General features: G+C 41.5%; 1 protein-coding gene across 4 annotated transcripts in view; it reads right to left on the reverse strand.

Moving 5' to 3' along the window:
* The window catches only part of SEMA5B (semaphorin 5B), a 276,934-nt gene that overhangs the window by 192,561 nt on the left and 70,321 nt on the right, over positions 1-14,052 (reverse strand). For all 4 annotated transcript variants that reach the window (XM_076342971.1, XM_076342972.1, XM_076342974.1 and 1 more), the window contains exon 2: positions 5,737-5,960. The gene's annotated coding sequence lies outside the window, so the exon portion shown is untranslated. The remainder of the gene's footprint in view (positions 1-5,736; positions 5,961-14,052) is intronic.

Genomic DNA, 14,052 nt, shown 5'->3' on the forward strand with positions numbered 1-14,052 from the left:
CACACAGGAAATAAAATCTGCTTCTATATGAGCCTTTCCACTTTTCTCAGGCATCTGAGGGATGTCCTTTATAAAACATGAGATGAGAGCAGACTTGTTGTTCAGACTGCATATCTGTACGGTTCCTTAGATACCAACGAAAGCCCAAAGGCAGGTCTTGGCATCTCATCCCCTTCTTATAAACTCAGAAAGTTAGAGCTGACTTTGACATGAACATGATGAGAAATGGGGAGCTACCTGTGCCATTCTGGGGAACATGCCAAACCCTGTATTAACACCCCCCACCCCGTTAAAAACAAAACAAAGCAAAAAACAACAAAAAACAACCCTCCTGTTTTCTACTGATTAGGCAGCTGAATTAAAACTGATGAAGTGACTGGAAAGGATCCAAAGCTGTTTATCTGCACATAAATCACAGACATGCTTTACTCAGCCAGTATGGATTTACTGAGCTAGGGGAAAGACCTCTTATTCAGAATTCTGATTATTACAGCAATTAAAATATCAATGAAGCAAACATTTGGGGTAGAAGGCTGTTAGGGGCTCCTGAAGAGATCATTCCATTAAATATGAATGCAAACAAATTTCTAATTAAAAAAAAATAAAAGGAGGTTTTAATAGAGTTGGTTTGTTTCTTCTGGTTAAGTATATGATGTTTGAAAAAATCAAATTCTAAAGGAGGAAAGAAAGATGCAAATTAACTAGCTGGACATGCCAAAGGAGATTAAAAAGGAAGGCTGATACATATTTTATGATCGCAAGGGAACAAAAAAAAAATTAAGAGAGATGTACTGTCAAACCAGACACAGTGTTAATAGCTAAAGTATATGGCAATAAGAACTGCTGTTCCCACAGCTATTAATGTAAACTGAAAATTGGGAGCAGGCTGCAGCAAAAGAAAATAAATCACACTTTTTTTTTTTCAATTTGAAAATATGTGTAAAATAAATCCCTACCCCCAGCATTCACCCTCTGCATCCCAACCCCCCAACAGCAAGACAAGGACTGTCATTTCAGCAAGCTACAACTTCCAGGCAAGTGAGACAAGTGACAATTTCTTACTGTTCATCATGGCTAATTTATTTATGCAGTTTTTCTACTTATCAGAATCATTGGCCTGGAGATTATCTCCCCCTTCCCCTTTGAGTCCTGAGAAACTATTTAACATGGGAAGTGGCTAAGGGGGGCGAAGAGGGGAGGGTGTCATGTAGCCAAGATATGCATCCCAGCTGGAATTTGGGATGATGTCTTGCAGTTCTGACTCCTTCAGCCAAGTTTCATACAGGAAGCACAAATGCGCCAAGGGTGCACTGGAGCCAATAAATAGCACTTGACTCCATTAATACACTCATGCTATGGATCCCGTCACGAAACCCTTAGTCACCTTGCAACACGTTTGCTCATGAGGTAGCCAATGACTTGCACAAGGGAAAGGTTCAGCAGCCAAGAGGATCCTCTGATGAAGCCTTACAGATGCAGAGTGTGTATGTATGTGGGATGTGCATGCAGAGCCCTTCCAGAAGAGGCAAATGCTGCTCATATATAAGGCTTATACGGAAATACTGGCCATGGCAGGTCATGGTGTCACCAGTGAGGTAAAGGGCAAATTGCTGTGAGGAACATCACCAGCCCTGGGAAGACAACCCACTCTTGGCACAGAGGCTCCTCTCCAAGCCTGGGAGGGGTAAGGCAGTATCAGAGAGGAGCAGGCGCCCCCATTAGTTCATGCAGTTTTCACCCATACACAACAACCTGTTCCAGCTGTGCCGCAGAACAGGAATTTGTCACCAAGTGACTGTCAGAAGGGGATCTTTCTAAGGCCCTGGTTTTGTCTTCAGTGCTGTATTATTTATCCTTTTTTTCCCCAGTTACCCACAGCACACATGCAGTGCTGATCTTCTCCTGCTCAGCACACCTCATGCACCAGTTCCCCCCGGCCTCACTAGAACAAGGAGGTGGCTTCATGTTTAATAAAATCCCCTTAGATGTCCAGGAAAAAGTTTCTAAAATACTTAGATTAAAATTTTGTAATGCATGCATTACAAGTCTGACGGTTACTTTAAAAAGCTATCAGTAGCAAGAATAATTTCACCCAGCATAGAAATACCTCCATTTTTGTGCTGGAGTAAGAGATAACTTTTGAGGAAAGTAGTTGACAAATTACTTGACAAATTTGTCAACTACTTTGGAGCCATCAAGATGAAAGGCTTTATATAAATGTTGTATGATTTTTTATGTACATATATAAAACACTTTTACTGGACTGTTGATAAAAGCCTGAGCTACAAAGGAACTCTTTCCCCCAGTTGAGAAAAGGCAAGCTGCTAGACAAATCAATTCAATCTTTGCCTTTCAAACAACATAAAGCAGTATAACTTTCAGGAGCAACACCTCATCTGTTTTTTTTCCAGACTGCCTATCAGGAATCAAGCAGTAAGTAAACATTTGAAAAGTGTTCCTCTGAGAGCACAGGTTTAGATTTGAGTCACAGGATCCATTGAAAAGAAAAATTGCTTCTGTGCATTGGGACAGTGCCTTCCCTTCTGAAAACTTTATAAAAAGAATAAATGGAGATAATCTTTTTACAAGGTATAGCCCATATGGAAATTCACTATTGCTTCCCTTTAAAAAAAGTCAAGATAGTTCAGAAAGTGAGAATGGGGTCACTATTAAAAAAAACAACATATGCAGAAGATTTCTTAACGACTATATCCAGTAAAAGTATTGTTAAAAAGCTTTGTCATAGTCTAAAATGAAGCTCCTATTAATAAGAACATGAGATAAACAAAAGAGGGAAAGACATAATAAAGCCCTAAATCACTAAGAGTATTTAATGCAGAAGTGGGGGTATATATACCCAGAGATTGTTGATTAAATATTTTAAGGATCCATTCTTCTCCTAGTACAAAATACTCGCTAGAGTAGCTTCAGCGCTGCCGCTCCCTGAAGACTGCATTACTGCTTGTTAGCCCCGCTCAATCACTGCTGTGGAGGCGCAGCTGAAAGGAATCATTGTTCCTGCTTTACAAAAGCAAAACCAAACCTCCAGAGAAGGTAAGCAAAGGATTTGCAAAGGATTTTATGGCAAGCCAGTGGCACAACTGGGGGAAGGAAGGAACCCCAATTTATGGGCCGGTGCCTAGCAATGCTAGTCCCCATTGCTTGCGATGTTTCTACAAAGAACACCATGGAGTTAGGCACTATTTTCATTCCTGCCTATTCCACATACAGCCATGACTATTAATTTAAGGCTGTCACTAAAAGCATGTATATATACATGGAAGGTCACAGAGGCAGGGCCCGGGACACTGCTTGAAGACAACATTTAGGTCTAACTTCTACTTTCAACAGGTGTGCATCTAAATAAACTTTCTCCTTCAGTAGATTTATACTGGAGATGAAAATTTGATCCCAAAAGGCCTAAATTAAAATTACAGCTGTTTGGAAATAGTTTTCCATTGTAGCCGACATTCATCCCAAATTCAGTTTGATTACATGGTATAAGTGTGGCAGGCACCTGAGGACAGAGCATAATCCTGCATCATATGCACGCTGTGATACCCAGACAAAGCAATGTAAGACATGGAGCCAGACAGAGCGCCCAGGGTGGTTGCACCAAGCTGCGCACTTTTCTTTAACACTGATTAATTTAGGTGATTGGATGAGTCAAAGACTCAGAGGGAGCTTTAGTTCATTACTTTTTTTTGTCTTTGGCTATTCCAAGAGAAGTTTTAAGGGACAGAGGATCTTTTTAGCATATAGTCATGATTCTCATTAGCATTGAAAATATGAATATGAAAAGAGTTGAAGGGGAGACAGGAAATAACTGCAAACATCTTTAGTCAAAGAAAATGCCTTTCCTCCTCCAAAGAGTACAGCTGCTGAGCACCATTCTGGGCAATGAAGATCAGAGAAGTAAAACCCATTGAGCAAAGTTCGCTCCTTGCAATTGTTTCTAAATCAGACCCAGGATGCAGTAAGTAGATCTGCCCAGGAAATTCCCAACACAACTCTCTTCTGACAGTAAAGCTTGATTTGTCAACATTGACACGTCCAGTCTTTTGGTTTCACCAGGTTTATCAAAAAAGAGGTGTAAGGGGACCAAGCTTGTCTTGTTGGCCTCTATCAGCACCCTGCACAGCTCCCCGCCAGCTTACACCACAGGACACCAGGGAAACAGCTTACAGGGCCTGTGCTTTTCCAGCACTGATGGCTCCAGGCCAGCAACCCCTAGCTTGCAGCAGCCATGCCACAAACCAAAGTACTGGAAGCCCAAACAGATTTTAAGATGAAACTCACAGGGCTTCTAGGATCCCCAATAAGCAGTCAAACAGCTCTCACTAAGACTACATTCCTCTGTCGCTAGATGGCCCACAGTACAGGAGGAACTTGCCTGAGCAGGCCTCCAGAGCATAAGGAGCACATAACTATTCCTTTTTCTCTAGGGACAGTGGCACTCCGTCCCTCTGGCTGTGTATCTTTTTCCAGCAGCAGGACTGGGCAATATGGTCCTGTTCTCCCTTGTCAGATGACCAAACCTATGCTCAGCATATCAACCTGCAAATGCACACTGCATCTGGGATTTCTGGGGCTTACTAAACACCTTTCTCCAGACTGTTCTCTGCAAATGGCACTACCTGATGAACTCCTTGCACCTCCTTCACACCTCCTCTTTTTCAGAGGACTCACAGGCTGGGAGCTGCCTGCAGGACCAATACTGCCACTTCCCCTGGAACAACTTTGTGTGGACCCCTACCTCTTTGCCAGAAAGTCCAAAGGGAAATGAATCACCACAATGGGACCAGGTTGGTTATTCTGGCAAACTCTGTGTTGGGTTGATCACTCTACAAAACCAGAGAGAAACACTTTATATTTCTGTCAAAATAAAAAATTAGTTTTCCATAAGGAACTTAAAAATGCTTTTCTCTTTTCCAAACAGAAGCTCCAGCCTTTCCAAAGTAGAAACTTTTCCTAGTTTGAGAGAGCACAAACTGGGCACAATCTGTAAATAGTATCTTCTTGTAATGCTACCGTGGAAAAGCAGTATTACAAAGCTAACCCCTTGCAATGCTATTTAGTGAGTCTGGGATATATCCTAGGACCAAACCAATCAATTTCCATTCACCGTTCCCCTGCCCATACTGCATATGTGCCTATACTGCGTGATTGTGAAGCAGTAGGTATTTGTATAACAATGAATTCTGGCTAAACACACCACCACCATTATTTTGCATTTGTACTGGTACAACTAGGGCCTGAATGTGACCTACCTTTTTAGTTAAACTGTGCTTCCCCCACCCACTAAACAGCATCTGCAGAAGTTGCATCAGTTCCCTCCATTGCAGCAGACAAACATATTTTGTATCCAAATGATTACAGAAACCTACCTACTTCACACAGTCTGAAATACAAGGTCCTTGTTCCCAACAATCAAGGGAGAAAGTCCCATTGAGTCCAATGACAGCAGAGTTAAGAGAGCCCTGAGCCATTTGGAAAACCCTACATCTAACGTCTGTCATTCTTTGCCTTGTCCAAAATCACAAATAGGCTGTGGCAGCCTCAGAAACAGAGGCCAAGTCTTCCAGCTCCTGGATTTGTGCTTTAACTACTTGACACATCCTCTCATCACTGGAGCAGGAGAACAGAATGATCAGAGACCAAAACCCCTCATGCTCAGCAATCTGAAAACATCATGTTTCAGCACAATAGACGTGTGTCATTCCATCACTAACTCACCAGCCCAGAGGCCAAGTCCAAGACAAATGTCCCAGCAGCAGTCCAAGGTTGGAGTCCCAGAAGGTAAACTTGTCAAGAATTAGTGATGTAAATGCTCCCTCTCAGAGGCAGTCCCACTGTAGTCTTCTCTGAACCCCTTGGATTCTGCAAACTTCCTTCTCTGGCATGCCTCTTTGGCCTTCTTCCTTCTATTTTTCTCATAAGCTTGTTTGTGGATGATTTATCTAAAAAAAAAAAAAAAAAAAAAAGGGTCATTTTTTTCCTTCGTTAAAGAAGAAGTGTGCCTGCATTTGGCCGATACAATAATGATGTTATAAAGTTCTCTTTGAGGAAGGCACTCTCTACTTCTGTCAGGTCCTTCCTCTTTCCTGAGTTATGTGACTAAGATCTTGGGAAAACAGCAAATAGCTCATAGCCTTCATGGTAAGCATCGCCTCCCCTTCTCCTTTCTCCCTCCTCGCGACATTTTTTGAAAAAACTTAAATGATCCCATGCCTGGTCTGAGCGTCGAGTCTGATATAGTCATCATCTCTGAAGGCCCTACTTTTCATCCATCACTGACCAGGACACAGAATCCCTATTCAGTGTAAACGTGACTCAGTTTAATTTTTCCAAAGACCATTTGTTTACTTTCTGGTAGAGACTAATGAGTAAATATTATTTGGTAGGCTAGAATTTCATGAAGCCCAACTAAAATGAGGGCTCCAGATCACTAGATGCAGCATAAACATATGGTAAAAAGTTTGTAATCATCCCCAAGACTACAGAGGCATCCTGTGAGGCAGCCAGGAAAGGAACTGAAGTCAATTTTCTGAGTCCCAGTGTAGAGTCTTAAACATAAAGCCATCTTTCCTCCATATCTCTGCTCTCAGAAAACACTTATTTTCTGAGTTTCTGCCTAGCTAGCAAATATCTAAAGCTAGCAGTTATCCATCTCCAGTATCAACTCAGTTACAATTTTAATTGCAATTGGTTTCCTAAGTTGTCGTCTCTTCTCGTAGTAATTTTTGCTGAAAATATACCTCCCATCGTTGCATGGGCTCCATTCTAATCAAGCTATGCTGTTCTCTCCACATGTTTGGCACCGCATTTAAAAATCAAAGTGCCAAATTCCTCTGCGAACTACTCAGATGCAGCACTTACATATGCCTATCAAATTCAGAGAGAAGCCAAACTTTGACCCTAAATAAGTTGACATATGAAAACATGACAGTGTTTCTTTGGCTAGAGGAAAAGAGAGATTACTTATAAAGACTTTACTTAATTCTTTGTGGCTGTATTACAAAACAAGCAATTATAAATCTCCTCAGATTGTTCTAAACAGTACAAGTAAACTTAACAAAAGGAGATACACATGCCAACATCATAAATGCTTTTCCAAGCAGAAATGTCAGGCACAGTTACAGCACCACTTCAGGTCAGTCCAGTCCAGTAGTAATTACAAGTGTTGAGAACATACAAAGCGCAGACCAGATTCAGAGCAGAACCCAGCCTTTTTCACCTAGAAAGAAAATAAAGGTCAAAGAAAACCCAAGAAAGAGTGAACAAAACTTCAGAGAAGTAATGAAATCCCCGAGCCTGCCCTATATGCAGAGCTAATGACGGCTCTGTTAGTGACGTGAAGAGGAATGCCGTAAAGGATGGAGAATCTGCCAGACACAGACAAGCTGAGATAAAATGAAGAGAAACAGTTACAAAGACAGACTTGTTTTCCCTTGGTGATGAACTACACTGTTCAACTACAGACCCAGAGCAGAGACAGGAATTAGTCTATGGTAGCTAACCAAAAAAAGGCAACTGACACCTACTTAAAGGAGGAAAGTTATTGGAAATAAGTCCTTAGTTTAACCACACAGAAAAGTTTTCTCATCCCACAAAGCTTCTCACATTTTACATGGGGATAAAAATGAGACCTTCTAGGGAAACACCACCTGGCATCTGAACCCCAAGGAACAACCCAATGCCCCAGCATAAAAGACTGAAGTTTAAACCTCCACACTGCCCAATTTAACCAGACCCTCTAACATTTGTCTTTCACTTCTCAGCTGAAAGTCTAAGCCACAGTTACTGGCTATTCAGAGAGATGCACATACCTGTTATCTTAAATAGTGACCTGCAACTACTAGCACATTCCCAGCCAACTCTGCTTTCTAGTAACACATGACACCACTCTGCCTAAGCTATATAAAATATCCCAACGAATTCTGAAACATCCGTGCTTTCACCTTTTAACAACACAGAGGACTGTTTGCATGAAGGCATGTTTTAATGCTAACCACACAGCCTTCTGTAGCTCCATGCTTCCTCTGCTCAGTGCAATCCCACACACGCTTGTGGGCATTAGTAGGGGCATGTAGGACCATTATTCAGAAGTGAAGGCAAGAAGGAACAAACAGATCATTTTCTCTGACCTCCTGCTGACAATTCAACTTCCACAGTTACACAGCTGAGTCCAGTAAGTGCTACATATTAGTTGATGAACACTGGTAATGTGCTATATAGGTCCAAAAAATATTCCCACAAAACACCCAGGGAGCATTACCTTTCCTAGGGTCCTGGAACAACTCTACTAGTATAAATTTTATGGGTTATTATTCAACAACTTCAACGACTCATATGAGGGATGGATTAAATCCATGATTGTTGTTCTCTGACCCCAGCCAAAAAGATGTTATTTCAGAAAAATGTCTTGCACTTACTCTTGATAATTTGCATCTACTTTCCTCAGCCTTTACAGCTTCTTTCTTTGACATTTAGTGCCAGTGCAACTGCTGCCATTTCTTTCACTGAACATCACAAACAGTTTATTACTAATTTTCAGCTCGTCTGCAAAGAGTAGAGAAGATCTGAGAGCAACTGGGACGACAAGCCCTCAGAGCACCTTACAAACTTACAACTGGAACAGAAACCTAGAAACCAAAACTTAGAAACTCACAGCTGGAACAAGGAGCTAGCAGCTAAGGCGGCCCGTACATCCCGTAGGGGATGTAGCAGAACCAAGAGACAAAACAGAATAGGTTGCAAAAATGGATTCATTTCTGCTCTAGAGGAAACAATGTCCACACCAGTAAAGATGGCTACTCCTGCAAGCGTTTATGTGTTTGCACCGGGGAAAAAAACTTGACCAGAAATGAGGTTTCCATCTGAAACTTTCTGGTAGCTGGAAACTGATAATTTTCAATTTTTCCAATGAAAATCTCAAAGCTTAAAGAAAGATTTCTATAAAAGCAATGTTTTTACAGGAATAAATTAATTTTCCAATCAGCTCCTCAACATACACATCTATAGTAGCATGTAACAACGAATGCTAGTATTTAGGCTGACCTATTTTTCTCGCAAAAAGCAACACTGCTTTATTTCTCTTTGGGACACCACCCATTTTCATCTCAGATAAATTATGGAATAGAATCTACTGTCTTCTCCACTTCTATTGCTGCTGGCAGAAACCAATGCCTTAAGATTTTTTTTCTTTTTCAGTGTACAGTTAGGTCCCTAGCAAGCTCTGCCCATCAGATTATTCCATTAACTTTCCAAATGACATGACATCACAGTTTTACATTCACTTCCTGATCATTATCAAAGTCCTGGAAAAATTGCATTAATTTTTGAGCAGCTGAAATCCTTATGAGAATTCTGTTACTTAAACAGAGTAATCATCTGCTGTGTTGGACAATACGAGCCATTTCCATGCACCAAATGCTATCATTTAATTTCATTTTCAGACATTGCAAAAACCACCGGTTGGTGACCATTAGCTGTTAACTGGGATCCCTACAAAACCTCATTAATTAGGTACTTTGTGCCCATCAATATATTTAAAATAAAGCAAGAAACATCAGCTGTATATCTGTGCCACAAAGAGGTAAACATTTTTCTTAATCACTTTTCTTCATCATATTAGAATCACTGATTTAAATACCAGTATCAGTTCTTGCATTGTTCACTAATTCCAGTAATTTACACTGGAAATACATTTGGTCCACTTTTACTCAGATGTGAGGTTCTGGCAGTACGCATTCGTAGCCTTTTTTTCATAAAGCCTTCTTGGCAACACAGATACGAGGCTGTTATCAGACACGCCCCTAAAAAGTGCTGTAGCAGGCAGGAGACTAAGAGCCCACTTGGAGCAGCGAGACCTGCAGGTGATTAATTAAGATCAACCATTGCATTACTAACAGCCATCGGGTCAGCTCTGCTTCAAGGGAACAGTGGAAGTAGAATACAAGAGTAGGATTTTGAACAGGTACCTCTGGGGTGTCCAGTTGTCCCTGCAACACAGTGAAGAGCGAAGCACCCAAGTCCCACGCAACCCTAGGAAAAATCCCCACCAGCCTTTCTGTAACACAATTCTGACCAGACACAAACACCGTGAGGCTGTAAATCTCCATGTGGTCTATAAATCTCAGCTCATACAACCACAGCACACTTAACTTTTTATTTCATATTGTGAAGCCACAAAAAAACTGATTTCTTTCTTCACTGTTAGAGATGAAAGAAGGATTCTCAACATGTACCGATGCTACTGTAGTGTCTTTAGTCAAATACGGATTATTAATGCAACTAATGGTCATGATGGACAAGGCTGACAAAACACCACTAGGCTCCCCAGTAGAACCCACTGTATCAGGCAGGAAAGATTGAACTCCACACTTGCTGAATTCGAAAACCAGAATATTTCTACCTAGTTTGTCATAACTACCTCATTAAGCAAACGATTTCCCTTTCTGCCTGCCCTTAACCATCTAAAAGTTTAGCCTCATTTCCAATTTGAATTTGCCCTTTATTAAATTGAATTCATTGTTCTTTGTGTTACTACTTGTGTTATGTGTCATTTCCTTTTCCCGGTATTAAATGACCCTTAAGATGATCATCCTGCCATTAAACATTTCTTTAGATGAAATTGGCTAAATTCATTCCCACTCTCGTATCTCCTTTAATGTTGCAGTCTTCCTTTGGAGACTGGTTTCTGAACTTAAGAGCATGATCTTGGTGCATGATAGCATGGGTGTGATTTTAGCAACAGCATAGTAACAGATTTGTACATTCTCTTATCCTGACAAAGCTGTTTTTCAACCTTCAGGCCTTATGAGCGATGTTGTTCTTCTCAAACACATCACACTAAAAGGAGAGGTGTTTTCTTAATTTCCATGAACAAATCTGTCTTTCCCTGACTGCCTTCATTTTGCATCACTCAGGATACATTTGCTGAAGGCTCTGGTTCAGACCAGGCTCTCGCCCTGCACTGCAAATGCATAGCAAATGCACTGCAAATGTCTGTACATGGAATTAACTGCCATTAAAAACCCACGGGGTCTCAGCGCTGCCCTGAGCCTTGTGAGAGTTGGCAACCAGGTTCACAGTGGTGCAATAGGCACTGGATCATGCTGCCAAACAGGGATGAAGTTAAGTACTTGTATCTTTTCCTGAATCTGAATCTTGAACTTTGGTGTATGGGATTTATTGTGGAGGCAGGCACTGTCCAACATCAGTAAGGTTAATGCAGGTGTGAGTTTCAATTTAATTACCTCTCCTTTCATTTGTATATTTTTTTAACTCAGCTTTATTCTTTCATATGCGTACCACCTTCTCACTTTTCACATGCAAGTTGACACAGTCATTTCCTCAGTTGTGATCTTTTCCTGTATGTCTTTCTCTGGATCTGGACGAAACCCCACCTTTTGTTACAGAAAACCGCTGGGTAACGATCCATTTTTCAATGCATCTGTGTGAACAAACGCAGCAAATGCTGAGGGGAGCAGATTTTGAAGTGAATCAAGGAAGTAAATGAGTGTGGGAGCCAGGGCCCAAAAGCCATTTTGGAAAGACATTTCAGAGCTACCTTAATAGGATCAGCCTGCCATATTTCAAAATAGCAATCGATGGACATAATTAATAAAACTTGTCTGATCAGTTTAAGCACAGGCATCCCTCACAGTCACTTTTCTGCATGCGTGACGCAAACACACACGCTTCTTCACCCGTAGGATCAAACCTCTTAAATGTCTTCCATGATTAATTTGCAAATAGCTTATAACACAACTGGAGACCCACCTAGAAGACTGCATTACAGTACGTACATTCTGCCCTCTGAAGGTGCTAATGTCTAAAGCTTTTTTTTAAACAAATATGGATATGGATATAAATATAAGCTGAACATCTAAATATATATATATATGTGTATGTACACAGACACTTACTTATTTATACTTTTGGCCTCATATGCCCCCAGAGAGCAAAACACTTGGAAATTATTCTTTCAGTGGTGCTGTGGCAGCATGGTGAAAATATCTCTGCTCTTAATTAGTCAAAGGCTCTTAAACTCATGGAGATATAAAGTGCCAGAAGTAGAAATCTATTGAATGTAAGAAATGTGCTTTAGATAAACAGCAGGGAATAAAGTACAAGATGGCCCAGTGTTACTTGGCTTGATGAAGTTTTACTTTCCTTGGATCAGCAGCAGAGCTTTTAGTGTTCCTCCTTTACTTTTAATGAAACTTCACCACGGAATCTACCCTGTATCATGACCTGGGATTCATAAAAACAATGCAACAGCCTATATATTTTTCTGATTATATTTTCTAGAGCCAATTTTACACAGGCTGTTTATAAGTCACTCACCAGAAAGCAGAAGAGAAGAACGATTTCCACCTCTTTACTAAAAAGCAAAAAGCCTCAAACGAAACAAAAAGCAAAAAGCAGCAACTCCATTTCCTGCATTGTACACAGCTGTGTGACACCAGCAGTGACTTTTATGATACCATATGCCCTGCTGAATGGTGTTTCTCTCAGCTGATGTAGCCTTATTGGAAGGTTAATAAAGAGGCATGATCTTTGGCTAATAAAGGCTGAGCCCATTATAAAGGAGATACATTTCAACTTGCAGGGAGAAAGAAGGGGGGAAAAAAAGGCAGGAGAAATCTCTACTGAGGGCACTGTTGGCATGCCATAATTTGCAAAGCAGGGACGAGGGGCCTTTTATGGGGTTTCACTACGACAGCACATGGGGCAAGCAGAGCCAGGACTTGCTCCAAAGCCCCCTGCAAGGTTCATTCCCCAGAGCCACACAGCAAACCCAGAGCTTATTTCTCAGCTTGAGCATAACAGAAACCAATGTCCCAGCTCTCATCTGCTTCTATATTTGATGCTACTTATCACTTTGATGGACTATGTTGCAATTAAAAAGACAGGAGGGGGCTGTCAGCCTGAGGGGCTTTTTTTCCTCCAGGATGCGAAAGAAGGAAGGTCTCAGATGCAAACCACCTCTGAAGCGCGTAAGTGGAAGTGTGAGCTGTACCATCCCTGAGAGACGGGGCTGGGCCACCCCCAGGCACCAAAGAGCTTCCATAGAAAAGAGGAATCCTCACCTGCTCTTTCTACTACTGCTGAGACAGCCGGAAGCAAAGTTTGTTTTTGTTGAAGCAAGCCTTCCTTTCACATGTGCACCCATTTCTGCAGAGCCTAAGCCTGGCAGGCTTCTTCCAGCCTCCCAGGAAAGTATTTCCAGCACACCCTGTCCCAAGACCCTCCCTCCCTCTGTTCCCCACACACACACACTCAAATCCCATCGAGGTAAACAAGTGATAAGACTTCAGGATTAGGTCTACTGACCTCAGAAGGAATTTTGCTCAAACAAGAATTAAGCCTGGAAGGATTTTGTCCTTGCTGAGAGGCTTCTAAAGTTTTCCCACATAAGAGCTTCAGGAAAATGACTTGTGGAATTTACATCCCGCTTTGCTCCCTCAGTCACTTTGGCAGCTTATCCTGCAGGGCACCGGAGCTGGCACTCAGACAAGCTGTCAGCTCACAGCCTAACAAATTATTGATTCTCTCCTCACTTTGAAGCAGACAACAACAAACTCCTAAATGCACTGCATCCTTCAATATCTCCCTCTGGAGAAATACCTGTTTGTAACATTGGCAGTAAGGGGGCATTTCCATCTCTCAGGCCATGACGGGTGGATGGAGCAGTGCGCTTTATGTATTTTGTTCTTCTGCCTTCAACCAAGGACTGGTGACCAGGGGAGATTTTTGCACAGAGCATGACTTTGAAATCCACACTCAGACACAGCGAGACATACGTACAAACATTCAAGTGCACATATATAAAATTGATTGAATTTGGAATGCAGAAGGTGTCCAACAGAAAATGGGGTTAAGAGCTTGTTTTTCCCAGTATTACATTATTAAGAGGCAAACACAGTTCTCCCTGCGTCATGCACTTAATGAGCTCCAGATTGCAGGATACAAAAAGATCTTGACATTGGCTTGAAGAAACAAAATGTTCAAAATTATCTGGATACACTGAGGCACTTCATC

Source organism: Aptenodytes patagonicus, chromosome 6, assembly GCF_965638725.1.
Source record: "Aptenodytes patagonicus chromosome 6, bAptPat1.pri.cur, whole genome shotgun sequence".
Classification (NCBI taxonomy): Eukaryota; Metazoa; Chordata; class Aves; order Sphenisciformes; family Spheniscidae; genus Aptenodytes; species Aptenodytes patagonicus.